Consider the following 14475-nt stretch of genomic DNA (forward strand, 5'->3'; position numbering starts at 1 on the left):
GGCTACATTTGCTCCCTGGTAGATCATGGATTTGAGCAGGAGCTGGGCAATTGTGTCCCTTCATCTTACATGCTTTTCCTCTTGGCTGAATGTAGGGTGAGGACAACCATGCCAGCCCCCAGTGGTGTGAGGCGCTGGTGTAAAAGACAAAGCAATGAAAGACCAAAGGGGTTTCCAAGGCTGGGGGTCCTCACAGAGTTTGGCCAGGATTCTGGCTCCCAACCCACCTCCCACCTCCATTCCCTTACCTGATCCAGACCTGTAGCCTATTCAGAGAAATACTAGGACTCAAGGCCTTCTTAGCTTTGGACTGGTTGTTCTGGTACAAGCATAACACGACTGAACTTCAGGACAGTGAGCAATTATAGATCTGCCAGGGGGCACATGCTAGAGAACTGCTCTTCTTATATTGTTTCAAACTACGTCCTGGGGGCAGGATCAAGTTTTGTGAATGCCAGAGGGCCCTTGAGAATGATCAGCGTTTTGGTCTTGCCAAGCTGTTTTTAGGTGTAGTGTGTATTCCTTTTTCCTCCTGGTGACATGCCTTGGCTCTGTAGGCAGCCCGCCCAGATCATGGTTTGCCCCTGTCTGGTTCAGTAAGAGCTCCCTGCAGGGCAAGGAAGCAAAGCGAAGAGCAAAGCATCAGGCCTCAGGGGACCATACACCAGATTACTGGACAGTTGGACCAACTCTTCTAAGGTTTCCTCTGTTTCTCCCAAGACATCTCAGAGATGTTTTCTGTCAGATTTATTTCACTGTGCCATGTTTATTTCAGCCATATTTTGTAAGTTAAGCTTTGTATTTAGGAAGCAAATGGTTTTCATGCTAATTTCTCCCCCGAAGGCTCTCTAGGCAACGTATAAACCAATATTTGCTTTGCTCCAAGGTACAGGAATAATGATCTTTATGCAAAACACATTAGTTTCTTTGGGCCTCTTTCCTATTTCCAATACACATGTTTTTATAAACACATACCTGAAGAATTTTGGCAAATGTATCACCTTTCTTCTTTGTTCACGAGATATTTGTTAGATTATCTCTAGTGTTCAGTTAACTTTCAGTTGGCCAGAAGAACAGGAAGCTAATGAGATGATTGCCCTGAAGTTTCCTTGCAGTCCGACAGTGGACTTGCGGATGGGAGGCTGTGTTACAGATAGGTTATATATAAAGGTATAGAGCCGCAGAGCTGGATTTTGACGCCTGCTCTGGTACTCACTGAATATGTGACCTGGGCAGGCCTCCTAACCTCTCTTAAGCTTGGGGTTTTCAGAATATGGGGATTGATTATTCCTAGATCAGAGGGTTAGTGAAGGATAATATGAATTTATATGTATATATACCAATAGGTGCTTAGCATTGAATCCAGGATATGTTAAGTATTCATCACAACGTAGCTGTCATTACAACAAAGGACTTCAGTGAAGGGGCTGGCCAGTCTTAATACTATTATTGACTGAGACCCTGACGTCAGGACTTGTGTGAACCTGTATCCGGATTGACAATTGCAGGAAACTAAATATCAGCTTTCCGAAAAGCATTGAGTGGATCACTAAAGTCACCGAACAACTGGTTATTTTAATACAGAAAATTGCACCACTAAATAATATTTTGGTCTTACAACTTCCCTCAGCCAATTCTTAAATCACTTCTAAGAGCATTACATGGAGAAAGCCTTAGGTAATATTCTGATATCTGTTCTTCCAACCTGTTTCTCCGCCCTCACCACCCTCTATTTAAACACACACACAGTATTACATAAAATCAAATGGGATGCTAACATATAGAATATTTTGTAGCCCTTATTTTTCACTGAGTGAAATATTGTGAATATTCCCTTCTACCTCATTAATAGCTGTATGGTGTCAAAAGTTGACTTCATCGACTGTTTGAAATTTATTTCCATTTTAAAAATATTCTAAGTGACATTTTGATGAAGATCTTGAAACATATATATGTGTACATATTGCTATTATGTTCTTATAAAAACTTCTAGATGCAGAAGTTTGGGGTTCTAGGATATACACATATTTTAGGGCTTTTGTTGCATCTTGTCAAATTTCCATCAGAGATACCAGATCAGTTTATACTCCTGTCCGGTGAATTCTGGTTTCTCCTAACCATTGTTAACTGTGGTGCAGTCATTTAAAAAACTTGCCAACTTGAAAGATGGAAATAGTATATCAATCTTCTTTTAATTTGCATATCTTTGATTCTTTTCACACATTTATTGGCTCTTCCTCTTTAGTAAACTGCTATTCCAAACTTTTTTTTTTTTTTTTTTTTTTTTTGTGGTACGCGGGCCTCTCACTGTTGTGGCCTCTCCCGTTGCAGAGCACAGGCTCCGGATGCACAGGCTCAGCGGCCATTGCTCATGGGCCCAGCTGCTCCGCGGCATGTGGGAACTTCCCGGACCGGGGCACGAACCCGTGTCCCCTGCATCGGCAGGCGGACTCTCAACCACTGCGCCACCAGGGAAGCCCCCAAACTTTTTATTTATTAAAAAATTGATAAGTTGTGGGATGAAGTTGGGAATATAATATCTTAACATATTTTGTTGGCTTTCAGGACTGAAAGTAAAGTAAATGTAACAGCAATGATAGACAGTTGCTTCTTCACAACAGAAACTGTGCCCAGTAGAACACAGTGATCTCTGGAGATGCTAAGTGTGTTGTGGACGTCTGACAATGGTTAGAACAAGGTCTTCTAATAGTAAAGTCATGATAATTAAGGATTTAGCCCCCAAATAACTACCATGAGACAATGAATGAAAACTCCTCCATCTTAAAATATAAAGGTTTATTATGGCTCACCTAGAAATGCTACCTAGACCAGTTTCCAGATTTTTTCAGGAAATCCTGAAAGACATTACTGCAAATCATACTTGTAGAACACTAAGTTAATAGTCATACAAAGACACTCAGAAGTTCAGAGATATATAATATATAAGAAGGTCATATGTATTATATATATAATATATGAGGATATAAAAATACAATATATAAGAATATATATATATATACACACATATATGTATCTACAGAGAGAGAGAACGAAAGAGAGAGAATGTATGAGAAGGTCATTCTTACATCATTTCTGTTTCTGTTTTATAGTAGGTGTTTCACAAAAGCTGTTGTATGGATGGTGGTCATGGTGACTTTCATGCTTAACTTGCCTCTAGGCTTAGCATTTAAAATGAAAACCTCTGAAGGAAACTTCTACCATAAGGTAATGTGCCCTGGAGATCAGAGAGAGCCCACCCATGTTCAGACCTCATTAAGGCTTATAGATTCACCCTTCCTGGACCCAAACGATTTAAAGTGACAAGTCTTGGTTTGTGAGTGAGCATGTGTAAGAGTGTGTGAGAGTGTGTGTGTGTGTGTGTGTGTGTGTGTGTGTTTAGAGGAGCACATGGGAAAACCCTTGATTATAGGGTCACAGCTCACAACTCTCAATCAAGGGCCAAGAGTTGCCGAATGGATGCTTAAAATGAGAAATTGTCCATAGAATTTGAGAAATGTAGTTGCAATTTAATTTGCTTCTCCTTCTAAGATCCGAGGACAAGTAAAACACTTGAGTACTTCACCCACGTGAAACAGGCCCAGTGCTCTTATACACACACACACACACACACACACACACTCACTCGTGCACACTCTTGAACGCACCCCTCTTATCCCTAACATAAAGGCTCCATCTTTCACAGCCAGCTCTCATGTACACTTTCCTGGGAGGTATACAGGTCACAGATACCTTCTCTGACCCTGCTCTCCAGCTTCATATTGTGACCTTAAATCCCTTCTCCTTCAGTTTAAAGAGCAACATGGTGAAGAGGTGGACAGTTTCTGCTTCAGAGCCTGACAGATAAGGATACAGTCTGACCTCTGCTACTTACTAGCCCTGTGACCTGAAAAAAGTTACCAAAAGAAAAGAACAGTTACCAGCTTCCTGTTCAGTGAAAAGAGCATAAAAATAGCATCACCTTCCCAAGCTAGTCATGTGTATTAAATGTGATAAAATGTGCAAAGAATTTAGCAAGGTGGCACAAAGTAAGTGTGCAGTCGTTGTAAGCTCTCATTGTGGTTGTGACTGAAACTCTCCCAAATAGAGAGATTCTGCAGTTAATGAAATATTGGCTCTGAACTTCACACAGAAAGGAGGGTGAAAGAAGGGCAGAGGTTTGTAGTATTTAATGATAAAGCACAATTGCTGGACACCTCTGTAGATTCTTTCCCTCAGCTCTTTTCTGTTGCTTCCAGCTGGTTCTCAGAATAAGCCATGTGTGTGTACCTAGTTAAATTTCCACTTAAAAATAAGACAAAGCCACTTTCCTATTTCATTTTAAGAACTGAACAAGGGGAAGAGAATCAGCTGAGGAAACAGTGGTGCACCCCAGGCAGAAGGAGCCTGAGTCATCCTCACTATTAGGCACAGGGCACTCTGCTGGAATTCTAGCCCCCTACAGGCTCCTCCTGGCGCCAGGAACAAGGCAGTCTCTGAGCCAAAGCCATCTCTTCTGCACTGAGGCAAACATCCCAGGCTAATGTAGTTATCAGATCCTTCATCTCATCTGTAAAAGGAAAGAAAGAATGTAACAACATTAAATAATTTTTCCTTTTTAAAGTTATCTCCATTTTAATTATAAAAATAACATTCGTTATAGCAAATGTTGGAAATTCCTCCCAAGTACAGTAAAAAAGTTAAATAATCACATCATTGTTAAGATATTGGTATATATCCTTCCAGACTTTTACATATATATTAAAAAGATGGGATAATATTTTAGCATCATTTCCCCACTGAATAGAACATGAGTATATGTCCATATAAATAGTTAGATATAAAACATAATTTTGATGGTTCCAGACTACTCTACCTTGTAATGACATCCTTAGTTCTTTAACCTACGTCTTGTTTTTGTACATGTGACTTGTTTCTGATTTTTTTTATTCTTATAAACACCTAAGTGATGAACAGCCTTCTAGCTACATCTATGAGCCCGTCTAAGAGCATTTCTTCTGGAAGAAGTAGAATTGTGGGTTAATGGGCATATGTAGTTCTGATGCTTTTTATGTTTTGCCTGTTTGCATCAGCTTATACTCTACTAGCAGCCTATAAGATTTAATTCAGACTCAGGGGATAAATCTTAGCCAGGTTAAGCCAGTGGTGGTGAATTCCATATCCCTTTCTAGTGACTAAGTTAGTCATGGGCACATCACACAGTCCTGGTCAGTAAAACTGAAGGGGCATCTCCTTGAGGGCATCTAGGAAATGTATTCCTCTTTGATTAAAAGAGACACAGAAGGGAAAACTGTACATTTTTCCAGTTCTTGAAGTGGAAGAGGATGTCTGGAAAGAGCTTCTGCACCCAGAGAGTGACCATAAGGGCACATACATAGAGGACAAGAGACAGTGTGCAGAGGATGACAGAGGGGAAGATGAGAAAAGTGAGTCCTTGACAGTGTGGTGAGGCACCAAATTAACCACCAGCGACCGTGTCTAGACCAGACTCTTGTATGAAGTAATAAACGTTCTGATTTTCTGAGCTACATTTATTCAGGTTTTCTGTAATTTGCAATGAAAAACATCCTACCTGCAAAAATGATATACAATTGGTTTAATGTTCATTTTCTTGATTACAGGGAACTTGAGCTTTTTTTATAACTTGGCCACTTATGTTGCTTCTTTTGTGAACCATCTGTTATGTCTGTTGCCATTTTCCTACAAATGTATTGCCTTCATATTGATTTACTAAATTTTCTTTAAATTTTAAATATTAACCCTCTGTTTTATGTGTTACAAATATTGTTCCTACTTTCAAACTTTTCAACATATTGAATTTAAAAAATTTTCTATATTTGACCTATGAATCTTTTCTTCCTGCTTTCTTCATTTGATTTTGTGCTTAGTATTTTCTCACACAAAGAACAGATATTCATCTATATTTTGCCCTAGTTATTTCTCGGTTTTATTTTTTATCTTAATTCTTTAATGTACATTTTGGTGAATAATATGAAATAAAGATCAAGTTTTCAAAGAATGCAGGGAAATCCTAACACTATTGAAAATGACAACACTTCCCCTATGATTCGTAGTATCCTTATCTATATTTGTGCTACAGCCAGGCCTGTTGGATAGTTTCCTGGTCTTCTTTGTGAATATCTGTCTGTTCTCCTCTTACACTAGTTCATACTACTTTAGTAATTGTAACTCTTTTTTTTTTTTTTAATCTATTTATTTATTTATTTAATTTTGGCTGCGTTGGGTCTTTGTTGCTGGGCGCGGGCTTTCTCTAGTTGCGGCAAGCGGGAGCTACTCTTTCGTTGTGGTGCGCGGGCTTCTCATCGCGGTGGCTTCTCTTGTTGCGGAGCACGGGCTCTAGGCATGCGGGCTTCAGTAGTTGTAGCACACGGTCTGGGTAGCTGTGGCTCGCGGGCTCTAGCGCAGGCTCAGTAGTTGTGCACGGGCTTAGTTGCTCTGCGCCATGTGGGATCTTCCCGGACCAGGGCTCGAACCTGTGTCCCTTGCATTGGCAGGCGGATTCTTAACCACTGAACCACCAGGGAAGTCCTGTAACTCTTTAATATATTTTGTTATCTGGCAACACAAGCCCAACTTCACTATTACTTTGCAAACTTTTTTGGTGACTCTCACTGATTTCTTTTTTATGTATGGGTTTTAAAATCATGTTTAATCATGTTTAAATGTCCCCCAAATCCTATTAGGTGGTTTGTTTTTTTTTGGGGGGGTGGGGCTGATTACAGTAAGATTATAAAATAATGTAAAGAGCTGATATCTTTATAACATAATGACTTCCTGTTCAGGACCGCATTTCATTTGACACATCTTTTAAGTCTTATATGATTTTCCCCAGTATTTTGTTTTAATTTCTGCATGTAATTTCTATCCCTTAATGTTAATATTTTCTCTAAATGATTAGATTTTTAGAAAAGTGATGCATTTGCCTCTATGGATTATCAGAGAGGCTTTTTAAAAACTGTACAATACAGATGTCAGTAGCAACTCTTCAGTACTAAATATAGTCAGTTAATTATGCAGTTCTCAATCTTTCAAAAATATTAATGCATATTAGACAGAGCAGGATCCATGTAGACACTTAGCTTTCATCAGTGTCCTCAAAGTTATGAACTTTCTGCTGATGCCAAGGTGGCAAACAATCTAATTTTAGTAAAAAAGAAAGATAACCATCATCCAATAAACCTAAAATCTCTCAAAGGTTGGACAGGTTAAGATGATCATACCAATTACTAGATAAATACAGCATCTGCCTATTATACGTTTAAAGTCAAATAAGATGTGAATAAAACTATGTTTACTAAATTACTTAAAAGTATTTGCAAGTCAGTCTCCCACTTGGCATTTTTTACATAAAAATAAGACTGTTTCATAGCACAAGATAAAAGGATAGTATTTGGGGCTTCCCTGATGGCGCAGTGGTTGAGAGTCCGCCTGCCGATGCAGGGGACGCGGGTTCGTGCCCCGGTCCAGGAAGATCCCACATGCCGCGGAGCGGCTGGGCCCGTGAGCCATGGCCGCTGAGCCTGCACATCCGGAGCCTGTGCTCCACAACGGGAGAGGCCACAACAGTGAGAGGCCCGCGTACCACAAAAAAAAAAAAAAAGGATAGTATTTGGAGGAGCTTTGAAAATACTACACATTCCGAATCCGGTCTTCTTGGGAGAAACTCAACCATGTTAAGAGGAGCCCCAGCCTCTCCCCCCCGTCTAGAGCAGACTCCCTAAAATTTTAAATTGATGTTACTCCTCACCCGTCTTTAAGTTTTAAGGTCTTATCACTATCACATTATAAATTAAAAAATAACATTTTAATTTGTTTTATGTTCTTTGCATGTATATTTTTAGTTATGTTTTTAGAGGTTACTCTAGGGTTTATCATATATATCTAAACTCATAAAAATCAGTATCAAATTTATATTAGCTTAATTCCAGTGATGTATATAAATGTTACTCCTATAAAGCTCTATTCCCTTCCCCTCCTTTGTGGTATTATTGTTATACATATTACATCCATCAGTGTTACAAACCTAGTAATACACATGGTTAAAATTATTGTTTTACCATCTGCAGTAATTTCCTTATCCCAACGCAGTTTTGCTCCTACCCACCACCTTTGTGCTATTATTGGCAAGTGTAATACACGTATGTTACATTTCTATATGTTATAGGCCCAACATTATGATATTTACATATTATTATGTAGTTGCTTTTTAAAACAGCTGTCAGAAAAAATGAGAAAATATGCATTTATACTGTTTTTTATACCTTTACCAGTGCTCTTTGTTTTATCATGTGGATTTGAATTACTATCTGGAGTCACTTCCCTACGGCCTGGAGAACTTCCTTTATAGTTATTTCTTATCAGGTGGTCCTACTAGCAACAATTCTATCAGTTTTTGTTATCTTGGAAAGTCTTTATTTCACCCTCATTTTTGAAAGATAGCTTTACTGCTTATAGGATTCTTGGTTGATGATTTTTTACTGAGAATTTTGAATGCTGTCCACTGTCTCTGGTCTCCATTGTTTCTGCTGACAAGTCAGCTATTCATATTATTGTGCTATTTTTGTAAGTGCTAAGTCATTTTTCTAGCTGTTTTCAGGATATTCTCCTTGTCTTTGATTTTCAGAATTTCAGACACTGTGATATGTCTTTTTGTGAATCTCTGTTTTTTATCATACTTGTAGTTCATTGAACTTCCGGGATATGTAGATTATTGTTTTTCAAAAAATTGGGGAAGTTTTCACCATTATATTTTGAATATTTTTTCTGTTCCTCTCTCTCCCCTCTCCTTCTTTTACTCCTTTTATGTGCGTGCTGATGCACTTGATGGTGTCTCACATTTCTCTGAGGCTCTGTCTACTGTTTTGTTTTTTGTTTTTTTTTTTTTCCCGGTACGCGGGCCTCTCACTGTTGTGGCCTCTCCTGTTGCGGTGCACAGGCTCTGGATGCGCAGGCTCAGCGGCCATGGCTCACGAGCCCAGCCGCTCCGCAGCATGTGGGATCTTCCTGGACCAGGGCACGAACCCGCGTCCCCTGCATTGGCAGGCGGACTCTCAACCACTGCGCCACCAGGGAAGCCCTTCTGTCTACTGTTTTTCATTCTTTTTTCACTGTTCTTTGGCTTACACAACCTCTGCGGCTCCATCTTCAAGTTTGCTAATTTTTTTCTGCCAGTTAAAATCTACTGTTGCACCCCTCTAGTGATTTTTTAAAAATTTCAGTTATTGTACTTTTCCACTCCAGAATTTCCACTTGGTTCTTTTCTCATAATTTATATTTCTTTATTGATATTCTCTATTTGATGTAACAGTGTCATTATATCTCCCTTCACTTCTTTAATCATGATTTCCTTTAGTTCTGTGAACAGATTTGGAATGGCTATTTTAACGTCTTCTGATAGATCTGACCTGTGTTCTCTCACAGGTTGTGTTGTTGCTTTCTTCTCCACCAATGTAGCAACTCTGGGCACTGGTCTCCCTCCTCCGGGGCTTGTTACCGTTATTTGCTGGTATATATTTTAGTGTCTGACTGGATCACTGTAGTGGAGTCTGCTCCCCGCTCCCTTCCCCATCCACAGTGTGAAGCCTCTGGTGTTGCTCCTGAGGGAGGCGCAGCTTTGGGTGAGCTCAGTCACCCTGGGATGACAGTGGTTTGGGCAGGGCTCTCTTTTTTCCTTTACCTGATCACATCCACGTGTACATGCCATTGACTGCTCCGTTGTTTTCAACAATGCCCTGAGCATAAATTGCTCTACAAACGAATCCAGTCAAATTGTGGCTCCACGGAAGGACATAGTTTCTGAGGTTGGTGTTTGATGTTTGCTCTGACCCTGGGTGGGGGGTCGGTAGAGGACGGGGGGCTGCTCTCAGCTCTTTTATTCCATGATTTTCTGCTACCAACTAGCCAGCCTATAGTCCAGGCTGTATCTTCATTAAATCCACAGATCTCCTCCCAAGTTTCCTCTCATCACAACCTCCTCTCCTCTTGAGAGCACCTTTGAACTTCTTCACTCTCTGTTGCAAATGAAGTTAGTTCCTTTGCAAAGATATTAGGAGGTATCTGTTTTATAGTCTGCTTCTCCCTCTCAGGCATAATCTCCCAGCCAGGGCTCTGGAGCTAGAGGTGGGGACAATGACGAGCTGCTCTCTGAGTGACACTTCTGCTCTAGGACCTGAATGCTTATTGTGTGTGGGTGTGGAGAGGAGAGGCTAGTAGCCTGAGGTCCTCCCAGCTTGCCTCTCCTGCCGTGGAACCACGATGCCATGAGCCAGCAAGAGTGTTGAGGGCATCAGTAGTCTCAGCTGCTGTGCCCAAGGTAGAACCTGCATTCCACAAAGGGGGCCTGGGTGGAAGAAGGGAGTCCGCATCTCTCGACTGGATTCAACTGGGACTTATCATCAGCAGTGAGTAGCTTGGGGCATGATGAGAAATGCTGAAGCCTTGCTCCCTCCAGGAAGAAGCCCTCTAACTGGGAGCTGGCAGGAGAGGGTGCCCTGTGTTCTTGAGGGCAGCAGTCAGGAGTGGAGCCTCAGCCTTGCTGAGCTAGGAGGTGGGGAGGAAGGAAGGTTTTTGCTCAGATACTGCAAACTCTAGTCTTTCTTAACAAAGTTTTCTAGGTTTTCTTGAACATATGTTTCTTCCTCTGCTGTTTATAGGTAGGACTATTTCCAGAGACTTTAAATTGTTGTTTTTAATCATTTCCACCAGTTTCACTGGGGAACAGGTCAGTGGAGCTCTTTATGCTGTCCTGCTGAAGGTAGCCCTCTTCTAAGAGGAAAGACAGAGAGCAGTCGGCCTCATTCCCATGACGCAACCCTGTGCCCTTCCTGTAGGTGTAGGTACCTAGTAGGTCATTAAAGCTTATTTATTGACTTGACTTTTCTCAGTTTAGTAAAGCTGTATTTCCAGCAGCGTTTATAGTTATAGTTTCTCCTACATACACGTAGTTGTGCTAAAAATCTCTTCTATCTATAAACATCAAATATGTTAGCATTCTTTCCCTTGAAATAACTCAGAGACGATTTTTCAGAGTTTATGTTATCCGTTGCTTTAAAACACTTGGCATCCAACCTTGCAGTTTACTGAGACTTAATAAAAAATGATTTTTCTGAAGTTTTTACCCAAGTAATCAATTAGATCAGTAGGACCAAGTCACATACCCACTGCTACGATTTTGTAATCTCCTTCTGGTAGGTATCAAGTAACAGATTTGGATTTAGTGGTGATACTGTTTGAAGCTGAAGGTAAGTAATTATATTACTTTGAACTGTTCATGCTTAATTCCACTCGAGTCCAATCCGGAGGAGGGGCGTGATGAAGGATTACCGACAAAAGCAGGACAAGACTCCCTATGCACTTAATTTACATTTAGCTTCTGGCCCGTATTTGGGAAGGGTTGCATCCATTCACACTCTGTCCGGGGGAGAGGGTCTCCTGCTGTGCTCTGTGCCCCTGCCATTGCTATTACAGTTGTGGGGATTCTCAAAGTGTGGGAACGTTTGTTGAAAGTACAGATTCCTGGGCCCCGTCCCGGAGATTCAGGTTCAGTAGATTCAGGGTGTGGCACAGGAATCTGCCTTGTTAAGAGTCTACTGGGCTGCTTCTAATGCAGGTAGTATCCACCGGCACTCACGCTGAGGAACTGAGCCAGGTGCCATTCAGTGGGCGCATCATCCAACTCTCCTTGCTCTCATTTCCTCCAGGCCACACATACGAGCGCTTGATTTCCCGGTTGCTCATTGACTAGGAAGGAACGTGGTGGTCATGTTGACATTCTGCTTATTAGCTTCTTTCTCATTACAGATTCATCATTTATATTTTATTAAATATCTGTTTACAGACCAAGTTTGCATCCACCCAAATCACCAAGGCTATTAATATTAAGAGGTAGCTGTCTTTATACCTACAGATTTCAGATCATCTGACCACTCCTGGGGAGAATGTAAGCCACCTTTCTGAGAGCAAGCGGGCACTAAGGGCACCAGTATCTGGTATCTTGACTCAGTGATGTGTAGAACACAGCAATTCCTTTTTCTCTTTGAGAAAGGAGATAGGATGGTAAGAAGATTGAGTATAGGCTTCGGAGTTGGGCAGACCTGGGTCTGAATCCTTTCTGTGCAGCTGCTGAGCAGTGTGGACTTACTTCAGTTGCTTATTCTCTTTGAGCCTCGATTTCTTCATGTGCAAAGTAAAAGTAATAAATTCAATAGGTAAGAATCTCTGGTTGAGTCAGAATACCCACATTAATCTGGCAAAATATATACGTACATACAAACATACATATATACATACATAGGAATATCTTGACTCCAAAAGCTCTGAGGTAGGGCTAGCCTCAGGCAGAGTCGAATCTAGGGATTCAGATGAGTTCATCTGAACCCATTTGCTCCCCATCTCTTGACTCTGTGTTCCTCCCTGTAGACTCCATTCTCAAGCTCCCCGTGGCTGCAGCCAGCAGCTCCATTTATACATATATCTTTCCAGGTTAATAATGTCCAGCGGGAGAGAACAAATGCTTGTGCCTCCCTGAGCAGTCTCAGCAAGCATCTCGTTGTAAATCATTCTCTTTGGGCCAAATGCCCATCCCTCAATCAGTCACCATGACTAGGGAAACATGATGTTCTGATTGGCCGGGCCTGGGTCCCATGACCTTCTGGAGCTAAGGATACATCAACTCCACATGCATCACATGGCTGGGAATAATGTGGCCTCCAGAGGAAAAAGGAAATGCTGCTACCAAAAGGAAGAGCTAGAGAGAATACAGGACCAACAATCTTAGCTCTCTAATACATGAAGACCTACATCACAGGTCTTAAATGAGGTAATCCTGGTAAATCGCCAGGCACACAGTAAGTATTCAATATGTGATGACGGTTTAGAAAATAAACCATTTCTTACAGTGAACTGCGTCCTGTCTTTATCATAAGCTATTACTTGTTAGGAGCATCATCTCCTAAAGGAGAAAAAGATGACCTGAAGTCATTTGTTTTCCCCCTAAAGTCTAAATGGAAACAAAGTTCTTAGACGTCCGAGTCTTTCCAAGGTTGAATTCCTGTAGAGAGAGGTCAAGGTAAAACAGAGGAAAAGTGGGAAGAGAAAGGGGAAGGGAGGCATAGCGCACTGCTGGCACACAATGAGAGCTGGGTTTGAATCCTAGTTCCGAGACTCTCTGAGCCTCAGTTTCTTCATCTGTATATTAGAAATGATGAGTATTGCCCACTTGCTTCTATAGTGATAACCAAACAATATGATGGCTGTGAAAAATAAAGAATTACAAAGGGAAAAAAATTAAATAGTCAAATTACTATGAAGAGAATAATAGCTATATTGATATGCTAGGTACAATTGAATATTGAATATCTGGGGGCCAGGCACTGTGCTGAGTTCTTTAACAGATGTCATCTCATTTAATTCTTGCAGTCATCCTAGGAGGCAGGTACTATTATTGCATCTTCACTTTACAGATGAGGCTCAGAGAGATTGCATAGCAGACTCAAGATCACACCATTTATAAGCTGGGATTCAGTTTAGGTCTCTGATTACTTCTTTTCATTCAGCCTTATAGCGTGCCCTTTCTGTTCAGTCCGATGCCCCTGTGAATGTGCTGGGACAGTTGTGGGTGGCTACTTACATCTCTCTCACCCAGTCCTCTCCAGTCACATGCACACACACAGTCACGTTAGCACATGCCCCTTCCTCCTCCCTCTTTTCAGTGGAGTCACTCTCTCCTCCACTTTATGTTCACTAGTCAGAAGTTTCTCCAGGTGAAAGAGACAGCCCTAGACGTCAGAATCTGCACAGACTACCTTTCTGCAGCAGCCAGGATCTTGGTAGCCTCCCAGGAGCAGAGGTGTAGGGTAGCACCTTCCCCACTGGTCTCTGCCTGCCTGCTCTTGAAGAGCTGCTCTGTGTTTACCTTCAGGAAAGTGTACTGGTTGCCAGGAGTCCAACTTAATAGAAATTCAATGGCCATTAGGAGAGATTTACGATGACCTGAACCATAGAATTTGGACTCATCATATTTATCGTATAAAGGACCATTCTAAGAGCTAGAGAGGGAACAGAGGGAAGCTTCTATGCGCCAAGCTTATATGTACAGATTGCACAGTCACAAATTGGATGTATTTCCCCATAAAACCCTACTTTATGGCTTCACGTAATTACTTTGTCCCTGGGCCTCCATGCATTTCAGGCGTTCAGCACAGGCAATCATTCTAGTCTGATCAGAACTTTATTCTGGTACAAGATGCCATGTCTCTGATTTCCCAGGTGGTTCCCATGAGAGTACTTGAACTTCTCATCCATGTGTCCTGATTTTTGTTCTCACGCATTTGGGCCCATTAAGGCTCATTACACTCTTGAGTCAGGCCTCTTACCAGCTCCTGAACTTCCTCGATGCACGATGTGGGGCAGATAGAGGAGTACTTGGGGGCTATACTT

This window comes from Pseudorca crassidens, chromosome 3 (genome assembly GCF_039906515.1).
Source record: "Pseudorca crassidens isolate mPseCra1 chromosome 3, mPseCra1.hap1, whole genome shotgun sequence".
Classification (NCBI taxonomy): Eukaryota; Metazoa; Chordata; class Mammalia; order Artiodactyla; family Delphinidae; genus Pseudorca; species Pseudorca crassidens.